We start from the raw sequence: 18,162 nt of genomic DNA, 5'->3' as shown, positions 1-18,162 counted from the left end.
CTCAGGGTGACCGTATGCATGGGGAAAGCAGAAGCCGGGTGTGGGGTTAAACGATCCGCATCTGCACACACCGCAAAAAAGAGCAAAAGCGTGGAATGGTGGATCTGGTTCGGCTCGTCACCTCCCTCGAACGGGCACACAAGGACACCTTGTCGGAAGACACATATAAAGAATTGCTGGAAAACAGGAGGAACCTCCGACAGGTCCTATCTCAAGGCCTGCTTTATACTATCCGCAAATCCCGCAGGCACTTTTCTAAATACTTTAGTATTTTAGTATCCTGGCCAGGATGCTCCAAATACAAAGACGTATGTGTCACATCACCAAGTTAAAAACGAGCAGAGACCATGCAACACAACTCCCAGATGAAATCATCAAGGATTTCCACCGATTCTACTCAGACCTATACAATCTCCACCCAGCAGGTGACTCAGGAGGCACCTAACAACGACTGCCAACCATAGCGAATTACCTACAACACAATATCAGATGAAACCTGACAGCAGAAAACATTGTAGAACTTGAGACACCTATCACCCTACAGGAACTGCAATATGCACTTAAAATCTCAAAAACTCACAAGGCCCCAGGACCGGACGGACTTCCTGCACTATACCTCAGGAAATTCCAGGATCAACTTTTACATCGTGGAAACAGATTTGCTGCTACAGTCACTGCTGATGCTTCTACACAAACGAAATTCCCACTGGCAGTCTACAAACGCTCACTCACAAGACACCTCCTGAACGCAGCTAAATCTCTCATCCTAATATAGTGGCGCACCACTGACGTCCCAACATTACAGAACTGGATGGAGAAGGTGGAGGACATATACCGGATGGAGACACTCACAGCCGCACTACGCGGGACCACAAAACGCTGCTTACAGACGTGGATGCCATGGGTAGACTACATCTCCAGAAGGACCGTGGTGGCAGACTGGGGAAGGGGGCTGGACTGGCCTGGGGCTGGCGGGGATGGGGCTCGGTGGTGGGGGAGCAGGGGAGACACCTTTTTTTGACCCCTGCCTAGCTCTATCCTCTCTCACCTCTTTGCTTACTCAGCACCCGCCCACACCCGCTCAATTCTCTGCCTGCCCTCCCCGCTTCACCATATGCTAACATACCCGCCCTGTATGCCCCGGCCCATGCGGGGACCCTGGGATGAAACTGGGCGGGCTGACTTGGAGGAGATGGTGGCGCCGGGTATATAGTGATCTCACATAAGGGTTACTAACAGACAGGGAGGCACTGAGACACAGTCCAAAGATAGACACACTCCTGACACGCTGAATCGGAACAACACACTCGAGAACACTGGCACGGCTCACTACGCCAAACACAGGGGCAGTGGTGGCTCTAGACCTTGTGAGGCCTTAGGCGAAACTCAAACGTGAGGCCCCCACTAACACCCAAAGTGGGAAAAAAAAAATAGGGGTTGCATTGTGTGTATAAAGTGGTGTAGTTGTATTGAAGGATACGCTTGCAGCGTTGGATACAGAGAGCTGGTCTCTGTATTCCTTGTTCAGAGGCTTGTAGTGTTGCGGCTCCCTGTGCCGCTGTGCTCTCCGACCAGTGGTGTATCCTGGTTTTGTGCAGCCCTAGGCAGGACAAAACTCAGGCGCCCCCCTTCCCCACCCCCCCGCCACCTCTTCCCCCCACCCCGCCTTCTAAATACACACATACACATACACACACACATACACACACACATACACACATTAACAGACACACACACTAACAGACACACACACTAACAGACACACACATACACACACTAACAGACACACACACACACTAACAGACACACACACATGCACACATTAACAGACACACACACTAACAGACACACACACTAACAGACACACACACACTAACAGACACACACATACACACTAACAGACACACAAACACTAACAGACACACACATACACACACTAACAGACACACACACACTAACGCACACACACACACACACACACACACACACATACACACATTAACAGACACACACACTAACAGACACACACACTAACAGACACACACTCACACTCACTCACTCACATTAACACTTTTTTTTTTTTTACTTTAACCTCCTTACCTTTGGGAATGCTGGGGGGGGTCATCTTTCTCCCTGGTGGTCCAGTGGCTGCTGGGCGGTCGGGCTGATGGGCTAGGCGGACGGGCGGCTGGCGAGGGAGCACTTCCTCTGAGCTGTCTGCTCAGCTTCCTCGCGCGCCGCACAGTGAGGCTGGGAGGCGGAGCCGGAATATGACGTCATATTCCGGCTCCCAGCCTCACTCTGCGGCGCGCGAGGGAGCTGAGCAGACAGCTCAGGAGAAGTGCTCCCTCGCCAGCCGCCCGCCAGCGCCGCCCGCCCAGCAGCCCGCTGGCATGTCTGTTAGCCGCAAGGCTAACAAGACATTTGCCCTGGGCATTTGGGGGGGGGCGGCTTTTCTGCCGCCCCCTGGAAAATGCCGCCCAAGGCAAATGCCTTGTTTGCCTCGCGGCTAATACACCCCTGTCTCCGACTGTAGTTATGGCATAATTTGCAAACTAAATTAATTTGCAATAAACAAATTTAATTAGCAATTATGCTAATCATTTATACACGACTGCAGAGTATGATTACATAGCCTTGCAGTCATGTATACATTACTGCCAGTGTGGTGTATTTCTGAGTGTGTCTGGCATTGTCTATCTGTGTATGTGCATGAAAGAGAGTATCCTTGTGTGTGAACGTATGTCTTTATGAGTATGTGTCTGGGACCTTATGTGTGTGGGGTAGCTGCTTGCGGTGTGTGGTGTTTATGGGGGCTGCCTGTGTGTATATGATGAATGTCTTCAGTTTGTGACTGTGACAAGGTGAGTAAAGGGGTGAGTGTAACAGGGTGAGGCGGGTAAATGAAACAGAGTTGGGGGGGGGCGTGAGTGTAACAAAATGAGGTAAGGTGAGAATGATAGGGTGGTGATTGTGACAGGTCATGGGGAAGTAAGTATGACAGGATTGGAGGAAGTTAATGTGACAGGCTGCATGTGGCATAGTTGGGTGTGTATCACAAGGTTGGGGTGAATGTGCCATGTTTGGAGGAGGCAGTGTAACAGAATGAGGGGAGGGGAGTGTGACAAGATTACGGGGGTTAATGTGGCAGGATTAGAATAATGTGGAAGGGTGAGTGCAGGGCCGCCATCAGAAATGTTGGGGACCCTGACAAAGCACTAGGTCTGGGCTCCCCCCTCCCTCCCTCCCTCCCTCCCTCCCAGGCCCGCCCACGCCCTACCTGGTCCGCTGACAATGATGCAGGACTGAATGTGGTGTGTATAGTGGAAGTGAATTAGAATGTGTGTAATGGATGAAGTGTTTGTGTGTATTAGATACCGTTTGTGCAGTGAATGCAGAGTGTGTGTTTGTGTAGCGGATGCAGTGTGTATAGTGAACGCAGAGTGTGTTTGTGTAGTGGATGTAGTGTGTGTACAGTGATGTAGTGTGTGTTTGTGTAGTGGATGTAGTGTTTGTATGTACTAGATGAAATGTGTTTAGTGGATGCAGTGTCTGTAGTGGATGTAGTGTGTGTATTAGACGCAGTGTCTGTGTATAGGGAATGCAGAGTGTTTCAATGTGTGGTGGATGTAGTGTGTGTACTATGAATACAGGATGTTTGTGTAGTGGATGCTGTGTGTACAGTTAATGCAAAGTGTATGTTAGTGTAGTGAATGCAGAGTGTGTGTAAGTATAGTGAATCCAGAGTGTGTGCATAGTTTAGTGAATGAAGAGTGTGTGTTAGTGCAGTGAATGCAGAGTGTGTGTAAATGTGTAGTGAATGCAGAGTGTGTGTTAGTGTGTAGCGGATGCAGAGTGTGTGTTAGTGTAATGAATGCAGAATGTGTTAATGGGTAGTGAATGCAGATAGTGTGTTAGTGTAATGTGTAGTAGATGCAGAGTGTGTGTTAGTGTAGTGAATGCAGAGTGTGTTAATGTGTAGTGAATGCAGAGTATGTTAATGTGTAGCGAATGAAGAGTGTGTCAGTGTAGTGGATGCAGTGAGTGTGTTAGTGTGTAGTGTATGCAGAGTGTATGTTGTATTAGTGTATGCAGTGTGTGTATTGTATTATTTTATGCAGTGTGTGTTGTGTTAGTGTATGCAGTGTGTGTGTTGCGTTAGTGTATGCGTTGTATTAGTGTATGCTGATTGTGTGTTGTGTTAGTGTATGCAGTGTGAGTGTTGTGTTAGTGTATGCAGTGTGTGTTAGTGTATGCAGTGTGTGTGTTATGTTAGTGTATGCAGTGTGTGTGTTGGTGTATGCAGTGTGTGTGTTGTGTTGGTGTATGCAGTGTGTGTGTTGTGTTAGTGTATGCAGTGTGTGTTGTGTCAGTGTATGCAGTGTGTTGTGTTAGTGTATGCAGTGTGTGTGTGTTGTGTCAGTGTATGCAGTGTGTGTGTGTCAGTGTATGCAGTGTGTGTGTTGCGTTAGTGTATGCGTTGTATTAGTGTATGCTGATTGTGTGTTGTGTTAGTGTATGCAGTGTGAGTGTTGTGTTAGTGTATGCAGTGTGTGTTAGTGTATGCAGTGTGTGTGTTATGTTAGTGTATGCAGTGTGTGTGTTGGTGTATGCAGTGTGTGTGTTGTGTTGGTGTATGCAGTGTGTGTGTTGTGTTAGTGTATGCAGTGTGTGTTGTGTCAGTGTATGCAGTGTGTTGTGTTAGTGTATGCAGTGTGTGTTGTGTTAGTGTATGCAGTGTGTGTGTTGTGTTAGTGTATGCAGTATGCGTGTTGTGTTAGTGTATGCAGTGTGTTGTGTCAGTGTATGCAGTGTGTCGTGTTAGTGTATGCAGTGTGTGTGTTGTGTCAGTGTATGCAGTGTGTGTGTCAGTGTATGCAGTGTGTTGTGTTAGTGTATGCAGTGTGTGTGTGTCAGTGTATGCAGTATGTTGTGTCAGTGTATGCAGTGTGTGTGTTGTGTTAGCGTATGCAGTGTGTTGTGTCAGTGTATGCAGTGTGTGTGTGTTGTGTTAGTGTATGCAGTGTGTTGTGTCAGTGTATGCAGTGTGTTGTATCAGTGTATGCAGTGTGTGTGTTGTGTTAGTGTATGCAGTGTGTTGTGTTAGTGTATGCAGTGTGTGTGTGTAAATGTGCAATCTGGGGAGGGGGAGGGGGGGCATTTTCCCATTAATTTTGTATTACATTAAATGAAATGTTTCTCCCCCCTCCCTGCTTACTGTGTCCACGGAGGGGGGAGATTCCATCCCTGGTGGTCCGGTGGCGGGCCCCCCCGGCTCCCTGTTACCGCAGAGGGGGCCCAGGCAGCACACAGCTTCTCCTCTCTTCTCTCTTTGAATAACTCTCGCGAGACCCGCGGAGCGTTGCCATGGTAACCGTGTCTCGCGAGAGTTATTAGAAGAGAGAAGAGAAGAGGCTGTGTGCTGCCTGGGCCCCCTCTGCGGTAACAGGGAGCCGGGGACCCGCGGCTGCACACATAGATAGCGATATTCGCTATCTATGTGCGCAGAGAAAGAAAGTGGGGCCCAGGACTGCCAGAGCAGTCCGGGCTCCCCAGGGCTGCCGGGCCCGTGACAACCGTCATGGTTGTCACCCCCTGATGGCGGCCCTGGGTGAGTGTGGCAGGCTTGGGGGGAGAGTGTGACAGGGTTTGGGGTGAGTGTGGCACAGTTGGAGGACAGGATTTGAGGGGCTTATGTGAGTGTGGCAGGGTGAAGGGGGTGAGTGGGACAGACTGATAGAGGATGAGTGTGACAGGGTTGGGGACTGTGTGCGACAGTGCAAGAGAAGGTGAGTCTGATAGGATATAGGGGGGTTAATGTGATAGGGTAATTGTGGTAAAGCAAGTGCAGGTGAGTTTGGTATGGTTGGAGGGGGTGAAAGTGACAGGATTAGGAGGGTTTAATGTGAGTGTGGCTGGGTGAAGGGGGAGACAGTGTGTGGGGGCTTAAAGTGTTTGGGAATGGTGATAGTGTATGTGTATGGGGTGACAATGTGTGTATGTGGGGTGACAGTGTGTGCATGGGGTGACAGGGTGTGTGGGGGGGGAATGACAGGGTGTGTGCGTGGTGGGGTAACAGGCTAGGGGGCGCTGGTGTGTGTGTGGTGGGGTAACAGGCTAGGGGGCGCTGTGACAGGTTGGTGGGGCTGTGACAGGACAGGGGTGGGGGGCTGTGAGAGGATGGTGGACTGTGACAGGGTGGGTGTGGGGCTGTGACATGGTAGTGGGGCTGTGAGAGGGTAAGGGGGCTGGAGGGGCTGTGACATGCAGTGGGGGCTTGAGGGGCTGTGACAGGGTAGGAGTGGCATGGCTGTGACTGTGTAAAGAGGTGAAGGGGCAGTGAGAGAGGGTAGGGAGATGGAGGGGCTATGACAGGGGGTAGGGGGGTGGAGGGGCAGTGACAGCGGGTAGGTACTTTAACACAGTAAAGGAGTTTAAGCATGCGTGGGATAGGCATAAAGCTATCCTAACTATAAGATAAGGCCAGGGACTAATGAAAGTATTTAGAAAATTGGGCAGACTAGATGGGCCGAATGGTTCTTATCTGCCATCACATTCTATGTTTCTATGTTTCTAGTAACACGTGGTATGGGGGGTGGATGGGCAGTGACGGGGGTGGAGGGGCAGTAACAGAGGGTGGGGGGATGGAGGGGCAGTGACAGGGGGAGGTGGGGGTGGAGGGGCAGTGACAGGGGGTAGGAGGGGTAGTAACAGGGGGGTGGACAGGGGTTTTTCATAATACCTTCCCTGGTGGTCCTGTGGGCGCCCTTTCTCCCCAGTGGTCCGGCTCAATGGTCTGCAGCTCCGCCGGGAGTGAGATGCAGACCAAGTGGTAAATCTCGCGATCTGGTAACCCTCTGACAGGTGGGAGATCGCAAGACACTTTAGTCTGCAGCTCACTCCCAGTGGAGCTGCAGACTGGAGGCTAGCTTTCTCCCGGGCAGACTGACAGGACGGGCCTCGCACCCGCCGGCATTATCGGCAAGCCACCGGGCCCCCTCCTGTGTCGGATCCTCGGTCTCTGACCTAGTCTGCCCTAAGGTGATTTAGACAGCCGCGAGGCCCCCATCAGCGCGAGGCCTTAGGCAGCCGCCTAAATCGCCTAATTAGAGAGCCGCCTCTGCACAGGGGTTTTGGAAACAGAGCACTACGGAGTAGGGAGACATGGACCCCAACCTCAGTGACACAAATGATGCAAGACCAGCCACTCTCAAAGGGAGATCTGAGGCACTACCCACAGAGGAAACCTGGACGTGAGGGTCCAAGATACAGCAGTTAAGCTATACTGCATTGAAAACTATCTCCCCTACCCAGAAGAGCGCATCTGTTCATTCGTAATGAGCATACCACCCCACTATATACAACACGGATGCTAAGATCCTGACTAGAATATAGCTTACCACAGGGAACGCAAGGTACAGGGGCAGGGGGAACTTAGCTGACCCCCTCGAAGGATGGGTAGATACGGCAAATGCAACACACTGCTAAGCCAATAACTTAAGATGTATACCCGACAGTATTTTGCTATCCTGTGGGCTATAATTGATTGATAGGGTCTAAGAACGAAACACCAAACAGAAACCGTGTTACTACAGTATGTAACCGCTCTGGATATTGATCTATGCTACATTGTAATGATTCCTAAATTGCTGTCATTGATCTATGGCTTGAAAACTATGCTACATTGTACTGTTTCCTAAGCAGATATCAGTAACCTATTGTTTGAAAAATCTAAATAAAGATTGCCAAAAAAATTAAAAATAAAAGGAGGTTATGGATAGCAATGTCATTATTCCATTTGGAATGGAATAGATATCATATGCATTGTGAGTATTTATATCAAAGCACTATGACTTTAACTTTAATTGTTTAGTTTTGAGATGTGAGATTTTTTGTATTGTGTTTTTTATCACATTCAGTTTGCATTATATGTATTCACAATGCTTTTACAACAGACTAATTTAGTTAGTTTAGCACTAGCACTATTTAATTTGTCTCACACGTTGAAATTAGTGTAGGACTCACCGATATTGGGGTACTGTGGAGTATTGGTGGACTTAACACAATATGGCCATATGCTGAAAATGAATCCCCGTATTTGTTAGCTGAGAGGTGGTTTTAGTAGTAGGCATATCAAATTTAAAACTCTTTTAAAACTATTTTTATGTGTGCGCTGTTCCTTAATTTCTAGTCTGTATAAATAGCTGTGAAGATGCAGCGTCCGGTGTCAGAATTTTTGTAAAAATGACCAGTGGAAGTGAGGACAGAACAGGGCCAATTAGGACTTATTAATGTATCACCAGATATTACATGATGTTCCCTTGTTATTTAAAAATTATCTACATATGTTTGGGTTCCTTTTATGAAATAGTCACTTTTAATCATATTTATATTATTCGGGCAAAATATTCTTTTTGCACATCTAACGGATTTCAAATAAGTTACTTTTCTGTTTCCCAAGTAAAGTTTTGCAGTGTGCCTTTTGCTTTATCTCACTCTGTATGTTCTAACAACCAGAATTGGACTTTTAATTTTACAACAGTGGCCTGGTCTTTTAGTACTGCATTAAAGCACACAAGGGAACATTGAGTGAGAAATCAAGGCTGGTATTTGTCCAAAACACACACTGGTTACTTTGATAACCCCTCCAAATGTTTAAGAAAACCCTTATGTGCTTTAACCCTTATGAGTTAGGAAGGAGACAAGCCATACATTGTGCATGACAACTACGTCCAAGAGTCCTCATCATAAAAAGTTCTACATAAACATATCTGGACATTCTCCAAATGAGCCCTGTATATGTTGGACATCTAATTGCTTGGCGTCCAAGGCACTAATGTGTTCAATGGACATAGCACTACTTATGGTCTGACATGGTCATTTTATGGACAATCCTAACATAAATGAATATATCCATTATCCATAAAAAATGAAATTTGAGTGGTAATCAAAATATAATAGGACTATACTATAAATAGGCAGAATTTTATCACATGACTTGAGGCTTCATATTTTGCATAACTTTCTTTACTTTATGCCTCCAGCAACACAAGTCAATCAGAAAAAAAACTTTAAGCCAATCAGTAACAGGCATCACATCCATATATAAAGCCCTGACAGACACATGACTTCCTCTTTCTTTGCTGCTTACAACCCAAGGCACAGGTCAGAGTATTTTGCTCCAAACTATTTTACTGATATTGCAATTGTCATTAGTTAATCATTTATTGCTTAACATTCAGTTTGCTCCAAACTGTTATTTTATTAATATTGCTATGGTCCCTCTAGTTAGACACCTTATGCTACACATTCAGTTTTAATCCAAACTGGTTTCTGGATATTGCACTGGTCACTTTAATTAAACTTTATTACTTGACTTTCAGTTTGCTCCAACTGTTTTTATTAATATTGCTATGATCACTTTAGTTAGATTTCAATGTTAGACATTTAGTTTTGCTCCACCCTGTCTCTGGATATGCATGGCCACTTTAGTTAAACTTTATTAGCTTGTCCTGCATTTTTTACCTAAACGGTTTTCATTATTTTGCACTTGCCTTCCATTTGAACTTGTATAGTGTGATATTCTCCCCCTGTTACCCTTCCCCCGAATTAACCCTGTATTTTACTGCTTTATTAGCCTGTTTGGTTTTCTGTTGCTGGCACCTTTTCTTTTCTATGCTTTACTCTGGTCTCGCACGGATCGCAGCATTTTACCACAATCAAGTTTTTTTAACCGCGATCGCTGCGTTTTACCGCAAGCACGCTTTTTTATTCACTGGTGCTGGGGCTTCAGGGCAGGTCTCGGGGGGGGTGTCGGGGGTACTCTGTTCCATACCGGCGGGCCGCAATCGTATCTTCGATCGCGGGTCGCACGGCACCTTTGCGCGCGAACGGCGGCCATCTTGAATCTCACGGCACTCACGAGATTCACGTCGGCCATGTCGTTTAGCCAGTTCGTGATTCCCACGAACTGGCAGCTAGATCTGTACTGTTTAAAATATTTTTTTCCTGCGAAATAAAAGTTTTACAAGTACTTTTGAGCTCAATACTAATACATATCATGGGCATGTGGAATAAAGGTTTTATATGTACCTTTTCTGGAAGATTATGAATGGACTGTTCACTGCTGAGTTCTATACTGTCTTATTTCATTGGCATGTGAAATAAAAGTTTTATATGTAACTCTGCATGAATATGTAGGACTGATCCCTGCTGTGTGCATATAGTGGATGCAGTACTCATGTCTGCTGGCAGTTTGCTCTATTCTGTTCTATACAATTGTCACGTTGAATAACAGTTTTATTGTATGTCTGGAGGATTATGAATGGACTGTTACCTGCTGTGGGCATATAGTGGATGCATTACTCTATCTGCTGGCAGGGAAAATTAAATAAAGCTGATAACTTACTCAGCTCCCTACTCCCACTGGACCTCACAACCACTGGATACACTCCTTCCCCACAGGGACACACCTCCCAGGACACAGTAGTGGAGGCACATAATGGAGTGATTAACAGGGGTGACCCCCCCATTACGCTGGGTGACCCCCAAGCGTGGCAGACACCTCTCCAAAGTGACATTGTGGTACAGGGGTGACCCCCCCCCCCCCTTACGCTGGGTGACCCCCAAGCAAATCTGGTTCCTGTCCTAGTGACATACATATACTGGGGGGAATCCCTACGCTGGGTGAACCCCAAGCAAATCTTATTCCGGTACTAGTGACATACATATACTGGGGGGAACCCCCACACCCTAGGACGGGCTCATATCCATGGAGTACGATCTGTAACTGTATGCACAGACCGGGACACATTGGATACATGTATATCGACAGAATCAGGAAGGAGAGCTCACAGTGCTGCCAATTCTCCACAGTACTATATCCCATAAGGGTGACCCCTTGGATAATTTGGAGGCTACCATACCTCCCCATACACTGGCTACGTCCCGACATTACTGACCGCTTATTCCGGTCTTATTGAGGGTGACCCCCTCCTCAGACCACTCCCAGGAAATCTCTAAGTGGTACTGATTGAAACAATTCTGGGTGACCCCCAGTCGTACGTGGAGGCCCACTAAGTGGCAATAAGTGTACTACCGTACCTGACACCTGTTCGGTACCCCACAGACCGAAAGAGTGTCCCAACATGCCATGAAAGACATACATACAGGGGTGACCCCCCTACGCTGGGTGACCCCCAAGTGAGTCTGACTCTGGTGCTAGTGGCATACGTACAAAGGGGTGACCCCCCTGCTGGACGGGGTGTCCCCCGCGCCCTTTCTAGGGCTTTTATCTTCAGAGTACGCTCTGTCATTGTATGCACAGACCAGGGCGCACTAGATGCATGTATTCCGGCACCTCTATGCTTCAACTGCGGGATTCGTGCGCCCTTTCCTTAACCGAGAAGGAGAACTCACAGTGCTGCCAAAACTCCACAATTCTAGGCCATATAAAGATTACCCCCTTGGATTATACATATTGAGGCTTTCACATCTCCCATACTCGGGCTACGTCACGACATTGCAGACCGCTCATCCCGGTCTTACTGAGGGTGTCCTCATTCTCAGACCACTCCCCGGATTCTGCGAAAGTGGTACTGACTGATCGAAATTCTGGGTGACCCCAGTTATACGCGGAGGCCCACTGAGTGGCAATAAGTGTACTGTTGTACGATCCTGTCTCCCACAGACTGAAAGGGTGTGAACCAACATGTCGGACTTCCCTCAATATCCCCGACCGATTTTCAGGCGAGGATTAAGGCCGCCATGGCAGCTTCGGGGCTAACAACCCATCTGACAGGGCGGTGCAACGGCACCAACACCAATGGAAGCTAGAGATACCGACAACGTTAGGTCGGACACCTTATCCTAAACACCATTAGAAGGTCTCCAACGCGACTTATCCAAAGGGGAAAGGGAACACCCCGATTTAGCGGAGCTGTCTCTCAGAACGTCCTGTTCATTAATCATCTCAGGCTCCATCATCAGGGGACGAGGACTTCATCCCTCCCCCTTCTCTGGAGATCATGAAAGAATGGAGAGCAGAAGAGTCTCCATCTGAAGAGGTAAAGTGACAAGACCCGCCTAGCAAGAAAGGCTTTTCTTTGGCACACTGGATACTCTTGTTTTGACTCACGCACCATCCGACACCCAGGGTCATCCGATTGGGGTTTACCGGGCACACTTTGCTCACTTCTGACTCAGGAGGCCTATGGGAAAATAAGTCCGAGACAAGCTCAGGGTGGAATGCCCACGCCCTCTATTACCGAACAAGATAGTCCTCACCATGGAGTTCGGTATCACTGTGGTGATATTTATGTCCCGATCAGGCCGGGGTCCATGTAAAGGTGTAGGAGAAGGACTCAAAACGAGTTAGGATAAAATACTGGACATGATCAGCCCCGGGAAAAAAATTCTATACTTTGCGGACCTGACCCCACCCAAGACTCACGATGTGAGGGAATGGGTGCAAAGGGCAATATGTAGGTTGGGGAACGCAAGGCAGACAGGTGCACAGAACGGTGCAAAGCAGCCCGATTAAAGATGGATTTCAAACTATTGAAGTTAGTAATGAAAGAGCGAGGACCTCAGGCGGACGGACTATTGTTTGGAGAACCATTTATCTCAGCAACGGTTTGGTAGTAAGGAAGAAGACAGGAGACTATCGCCCAGTCATCAACCTACGCCAACCCAATGGTTTTGGGGCGTACCGACACCTCAAGAAGGAAGGTATCCATTTCTTAGGGGATCTACTCCTCGAAAGGGGTTCGCAAGATTGGATTTGAAGGGCACTTACCTACTGGTTCACATGGTGCCTCATGAAGTTTCTGAAGCCGGTCACGGCGCATCCGTTGTCGCATACCTAGACGACTTACTGACCTTTTGCAAATCCAATTCCTGACTACGTTTACAGATGAGATTTATGTCTACAGTTTAGGGAATTGTTGGGATTCATAGTGAACAGAGAGGAGTCGGTTCGATCCCAGTGATTCAGTTCCTCTACTTCGGAATAGATTCCACCTTGGGCGGATTACACATTCCCACATCATTGATAGCGACGATTCATAAGGAAATTCAACGGGTACGGCAGAAAGGCACCATAACCCTTTGACTATTTCCCAGGGACGCTTCACTACCGGGCCAGACAGCGGCTGAAAGCTCACTGCCTGAGATCCGGACACACCTATGAAATCGGGATCAGAATAGCGAAGACTTCAATAGTACTCATTGCTGCGGTAAAGGAGTCAAGCGTGGCACCCAGAATGGTTGTCCTTAATCGGGATCATCCTCTGCTCCTTCAGTTTTAACTTGCCTTCGGGCAGATCCAAAAGGAGAACATCATCCATTGATAATGCTGGAGCGTTTGGTGTTGGTGGATTGGTGTCTTTCAGGGGAGACTGGTACGTCAAGGGACTATCGCAACCAACTAGAGACCTATCATGGGACTCATGGACACCAGGTATTCCCTGCAATAACTTATCTGCATGAATCACCTGGAGTCGCTGGTGTATGGGAAGGGACTGCGATCCCTTTATTACCCCTATCTCCTCGATGCTGAATCTTTATCATACCTTTTCGCTACGGGCCGATTGGACCGTTCCATTAACGGGATACGTTCCGCGATTTTGACAACGCATAGTACGATTCACGACACTCTGGTCGATCAGGAGCCTTTGATATGCCGCTTTTTGTGGGGTATCAAACTGTCCAGAACCATGCGTCAAAGTATCACTGTTGTGGGACTTTGATTTGGTTCTTTTGGAACTAGTCAGATAACACAGATCTATCCCTCCGTCATCCGTCAGCCATAGTCACGTTACTTTTAGTTCTTTTCGTCGGGTATCAGATGTACTGGAGTTTGACGTAGACGGTCTTTTCGGTATCACCAGAAGGAATGATTTCTACGGTGTCTCGTAGAACTAAATCTTATCAGCGTCCGTATGTTACCCTGTTCCCGGCGGTTTCCCAGTCTTTGTGCAGTTAAAGAGGTACTTCGTTACATGGAGATCACGACAACACTTAGATTGTCACATTCAGGACATCTGCCGGTCTTATATCAACCATACAAGCCAGTTACCATGAACACTCTGTCTAGATGGGTTCATTGCTTGTTATCGCTAGCGGGGGTGGAGACGTGTTTTGGGTACTCATTCGGTATGAGGCGCGGCTGTTTCTCAGGCCTTCACGGTGGGGCCTCTATATTTTACAGCGACAAATTGGACACGGATAGACTACTTCCGTATATTTATTTTCGTCAACCACACACGCATTCTTCACGCTCATGCCACAGCTTTAAAAATGCAAAATATGAAGCCTCCTGTCATGTGATAAAATTGTAGATTATGCTAACGTAGTGTACCTATAATCTTAATTTTAATAATGACAGGAGGCTAATATTTTCCCTCCCTGTTTCCCTCCCTATACTCTGGAAAATTTTAATATTCTGATTTGTCATTTTCTCAGTGTAATTATAAGGTTTTGGTATTTCAGTATATTTATGGGATGCTTATCTGGTTCACATGTGTTAGATCCGTGTTGATTATTAAGTATACTATGGTTGTTTAATGTTTCAGTATATTAACTTAATATAAATATAGATACGTATAGTACTGTATTTAATGTGGACAACAGTTGGTTTCCATCACCTTTCACGAATTTCTGTTCTTTGCAGCGTAATCATCATAGATGGATTCGACAAAATAAAGCTGGAAGGTTTCAAGTTTCGTTTCAAGTTATGTGCTACACGTTACTCAGGACTGTTATTTGAATTCCCTGACGTTATAATAGACTGTTTTTCGCATCAAAGAAAGAGGAAGTCATGTGTCTGTCAGGGCTTTATATATGGATGTGATGCCTGTTACTGATTGGTTTAAAGTTTTTTTTCTGATTGACTTGTGCTGCTGGAAGCATAAAGTAAAGAAAGTTATGCAAAATATTCGCCTCCTGTCATTATTAAAATTAAGATTATAGGTACACTACGTTAGTATAATCTACAATTCAGTTTCGGAGTGTTATATTTATAGTTATATTTATAACACCTTGCAAATATGCTCAATTCTTATGGCCCTGGCTCCAAATTACATATGCTAAATTCTAAAATGTATCCAGTATTGTCTTGCTGTATATGGTACAGAAACGTTTGCCACTTTCCATCAATTATTTTCAAATATTCTAATATGCAACACTAACCAAAGGACTGTATAAATTCACTTTAGAAAAAGCTACAAAATAAGAAGATCCCTTCTTTTGAGGCTCTATATAAAATGTATATAATCTGAAAAAAAAAAAATATATATATATATATATATATATATATATATATATTACAATTAGCAGTGACCAAGCATAGACGACTCTGTTCCTTTTAATGATAGTACATGACTGCAGAAATGCTGTAATAGGCTACTGCTTCGTTTGACTAACGATGCCAACTATATTGGCTGTCTTATGCTGAATTAAGTATTACCTTTTAATTCATAGAGAACTCACCATATTAACTGAGACCATGTGGCATTACTCCAGTCATATTACCCAGTGAGTTATTTATAGTAATGTATATTGCATTAAGCCACTGATAGCGCAGTAGGCAGTTAACGAGTTTTGATGACTGCACAATACTAAACGACTTGGATCAGTTAGCATTTGTTTAATCTGAGGTCGATATAGTACAGCCAAGTCTGTAATTGTAACTATTGATGCTATTCTTACACTATGCAATTCTGCATGGAAACAGTTAAAATTTGCTTTTATTTTTTGCATGAAAAAAAGTACAGTATTTCATTCCTTATACAGCAATAGAAGGCTGATGCATTTACTTAAGGCATATAAATGTCTGCTCACCAACATAATATGTATGTGTGGTTTACCATTTAAAAAAACAAAAACAACAAAAGGCACCCAGGTCACTTCATTTTAGCGAAGCGGTCTGGGTGCAGTGGCCATTTAGTTTTTACCCTGCCATGTAAAACGTTAATGTTACTGTTTAGTAAATATGGCAATACCTGCATTGCAGGATTAAATATTCCTCTTGTGGCTGTTTACCTGAGATGCTTTCGCTGTGAGAACCAGGTCAATCTTTGTTCTCACATCTAGCCTCCAGTAGGAGTGCAGTGATACCACCTTTGGGCTTTTGGTCCCCACGGTTACTGCTAAGGGTAGTGAATAATCAAGATTTGTCTATTCCAGTGTCTATGGTAGATGTGGGACTAGTGTGCAATCGCAGTCAAGAATTGACCTGAACCATATCTCTGAGACTATGCAATAAATAGGTCTAATCCCCACAAACACCTTCTCCGCATTAGGTTTCTAGAGGGTCCTTTGGCTCCATATAGAACATTCTGCTTGTGCCTGATATTGTCATATATTGCGGTCATTGTCATGTCAATGCAGCTTTTATACCCCTAAATTCCTCCAGTGTCTCCAGTGTCGATGTGGAATTACTGTCCGTCACAGATGATAAATGGTCTGAGGCTGCTGCACCATTGCAAAAATCATTATCAATTTTCAGGGTTGCAGACTCATACAATTGTTTTTTAGCCTTTCCCCTTTTTCCTGACCAGGTTTTAAAATAAGTCCTCTTGTTGGTAAAGAAGTTAGATGAAGCACTTTCAGTATGCAGCCATTTTTAATCAGAGCCACGTCATGCCCAGACCTATTCATTGTCAAATTATTATAATGATACTGTATTAAACTATATGCAAAAACTAATTTAAACTCTATATTACATCAGCTGTGCAGATGCTTGAATACATAAAACACAATTAATGAAAGGAATTAAATTGATTTTTACATCAGTAATATATTAATATTCACATAATAAAAAAAAAAACCTCCAACATGAATTTAACAGCTGGGGTAAAGAGATCGGAACTTATACTCATGTGGATGGACCGCAATACTTGTAATCAAAAAACTGCCCTTAAAACCTCAAGGTAATTACCAGTTTTCGGATGATTGGCAATCAAGTAATTAAACTGTACTTGCTATGTTTCATCAACATAAAATGTGTTAGTTGTTAAGGAAGGAATGAATGTGAGTATCCAATCCACTGAGAGCAAAAGTTGTCAGCACATCGTGAGAGCCAAGCAATTAAAAAGCAACAGACTGTAACCAGGCATGAAACGGTGACATTAAAAGTCTTCAATTTAGTTCATTGTGACTTCCAATGGATAATAGTTTATTCCGGTTTCGCAGTCTAATCCCTCCAGCACATTATAGATTTGTTTTGCAAAAACTATAGCAGACCTTTAAAATCCAAACAAATAAATTATATTTCTTCCCCCTGCGAGAAGCCATGGATTAACAATTGATTTTGGTATAGTAAAGGTCATGCTATATTTTTTGCCATTGGTGCAAATCCATATAGAATGTTCCATTATTTCCTGGACCCTCCCTATTTTACTTGTAGGATCTCAGAAGTAGTACAGATACTTGGGATATATATATACGATTAGCGCTGTGGAATTTGTTGGCACTTTATAAATAATAATAATAATTATAGTTATTTAATTATTTAATAAAACAAAAACTATCAATGTGAGAGTTTATTAACCCCTTAAGGACACATGACATGTGTGACATGTCACGATTCCCTTTTATTCCAGAAGTTTGGTCCTTAAGGGGATAATGGCAGACCAGGTAAGACAAGTGGTGTTTACCTGCTCCAACAATCCCTGCCTCCATATCAGTTTTTCAGATATGATTCATTTTGGAACCATGTTCTTAATTGCATGCCTGATTATATAAATGGGTCATACATTCACTCATAAACGACATTGCCCAATTCACTAACTGCTCCTATAGACAATCCTCAAAAACATTTTGGCATTTTGCATTTAAAATTTTAGGCAGGGTGGGGGTTTACCAGCGGCATTGCTAAAGGGGCTGATCTGAGCTTGAGCCCACAATGGGGTCCTGAAAGGCCCTTTAATATGGTTTTTACAACACTTTTCATAACACCTTCAATTGCAGATTTTCCAATAATCCTTTTTACCTTTTTCTATCAAATATGTAATTACAAATTATGTAACGAATAAACAAAAAAACGGAGGTTTGAATAATAAACAAATATAAGGACTAAATTCCCTTGTCTTTTTCCCATGTAGCAAAGGCCCTATTCCTCCGATTTGGGACATTAAGCAGCAAAACTAAACTTTCTTGAGG

General features: G+C 44.9%; 1 protein-coding gene across 2 annotated transcripts in view; it reads right to left on the bottom strand.

Annotated features, from left to right (window-relative positions):
* The window catches only part of MMP16 (matrix metallopeptidase 16), a 240,503-nt gene that overhangs the window by 81,602 nt on the left and 140,739 nt on the right, over window positions 1-18,162 (bottom strand). The window lies entirely within an intron of this gene.

The sequence above is a fragment of the Pelobates fuscus genome, chromosome 4 (genome assembly GCF_036172605.1).
Source record: "Pelobates fuscus isolate aPelFus1 chromosome 4, aPelFus1.pri, whole genome shotgun sequence".
NCBI classification, from domain to species: Eukaryota; Metazoa; Chordata; class Amphibia; order Anura; family Pelobatidae; genus Pelobates; species Pelobates fuscus.
The sequence above is the reverse complement of the archived record's forward strand: the minus strand, read 5'-3'. Positions and strand labels throughout refer to the sequence as shown.